We start from the raw sequence: 1,967 nt of genomic DNA, 5'->3' as shown, positions 1-1,967 counted from the left end.
AAGTTGATGCGGAAAGAGTTATTCAAGGTGAACCGTGGGCTTTTGACAGGCATCTTGTTGTCTTTGAAAAATTTGACGGATATGTTCCTATCCATATGTTGGGTTTTAAATCAACAGCCTTTTGGGTGCAAATTCATAATCTGCCTTTTCCCCTCCAAACTGTTGAAACAGCTTTTAGTATTGGACAAACCATTGGACCTGTGATCAAACCAAAAGATTTGGGCGAAATGTTGGGGCCGAACTTTATGAGAGTGAGAGTGGTTGTAGATGTCTCAAAACCTTTATGTAGGGGAAGGAAGATCTATTGGGATAAGGATGAAGGGTGGGCTGCTTTTATGTACGAGAGATTGCCGAATATTTGTTATTGGTGTGGGTCTGTGTCTCATGATGATAAAGACTGTTCTCTTTGGTTGCGAAGTAAAGGTACTCTGACTGTAGCAGAATAGCAATTTGGGCCGTGGATTAGGGCGCCTCTTTACAATTCGGCAAAAAAGTCTTTTGTTGCAGTTCAAGGATATGAGCATGTGAATAGTGGTGCTACACATGGTTTTGCTGGTGTATTGAATACTTCAGATGCTGGTGTTTCAGGACTGAATGATGGCTTTGAAAACACAATCACCTCTTCTAATTCACGTGCTACAAAGGTGAATAGCTTGGTGCCTTGTTATGTGGTGGGATTTAGGGATGATGAAGAACACATTTCTTCCTCATTGAAACCATTTGGATCACTGCAGATGGTGATGGACGATGCAAGGGCAGTTCCAGATTTTGATGAATAGTTACAACTATTAGATCGTGAGATTGACTCCTCTCCAAACCTTTCCAAACTGGAAAGTGATAACCCTGATGCCGTTTCAGTCAATGTCCCTATTTTTCCTCATGCCAAGTCACGCATTGAAGTGTCAACTCAAAATCAAAAATTAAATGAGGTGGACGCTACTCCTAATTTTTCTCATGTTCAGCCTTGCATTAATGCGTTAACAGCAGGTCAAGAATTAAACAAGGAGGTAATCAATTATGAGGGGGACTCTTTGGAGGCAATCCCGCTTGAGGAATTTAATATTGGCCAAACTTCTACTCCTACAGGCAAAAAGACCTCATGTGGCAGACCTAGGAAATTCACACAGGGAGATTTGTTGGCAACTGGGATTACAAATCAGGTTTATTTGGGAAACTCTGTACAGATAGTCCATACTCCAAAAAAAACATGGAAACGTATTGCTGTTAAAAAAGAAATTTCTGCAGATAAATCAGTAGCAGGTCTTGACATTGGTGAGAAGAGAAAAAGTGCTAATTTAGATGGCAAGGAAGATCATTCTGTTGATGGGGGAAAAGAGGAATAAGATTGAGGTATGTCCTACTAATCCAACGGCGGAGGTTGCTCAGCAACCCCGCCGAGCACAATGAGTCTCTTAAGCTGGAACTGTCAGGGGCTTGGGAACCTTCGAACAGTTAATGCCTTGGCAAAGGTAGTGAATAAAGAAGAGCCCATTATTGTCTTTCTTATGGAGACAAAGCTGAAAAAAGATTGGCTGGAATTGATTAAGGAGAAATGTAAAATGAAAAATTGTTTTGTTGTTCCTAGTATTGGAAGTAGTGGTGGTCTTATACTATTGTGGAAAGAAGAGTTGAAGGTAGATATTAAGACTTTTTCTCAAAATCATATTGATGCATGGGTCAATGGTGGGGAAGTTGGTTGGTGGCATTTTACAGGTTTCTATGGTCATCCGGATATGACTAAAAGGCATGAATCTTGGGCAAAATTGAAGCATCTAAAAAGAACGTCTTCTTTACCATGGCTGGCCATTGGTGATTTTAATGAGATTATGAGTCTCTCGGAGAAGGAAGGTGGAAGTATTCGTCCAAGAAAACAAATGGCTGACTTTGTATCTACTATTGATTATTGTGGATTGTGTGATTTAGGTTTCATTGGATCTAAATTCACTTNAAAAAAAAAAAAAATCACC

This window comes from Quercus suber, unplaced genomic scaffold (genome assembly GCF_002906115.3).
Source record: "Quercus suber isolate HL8 unplaced genomic scaffold, Cork oak 2.0 scaffold_23, whole genome shotgun sequence".
In the NCBI taxonomy this organism is placed as follows: domain Eukaryota; kingdom Viridiplantae; phylum Streptophyta; class Magnoliopsida; order Fagales; family Fagaceae; genus Quercus; species Quercus suber.
This window is presented reverse-complemented; position numbering follows the sequence as displayed.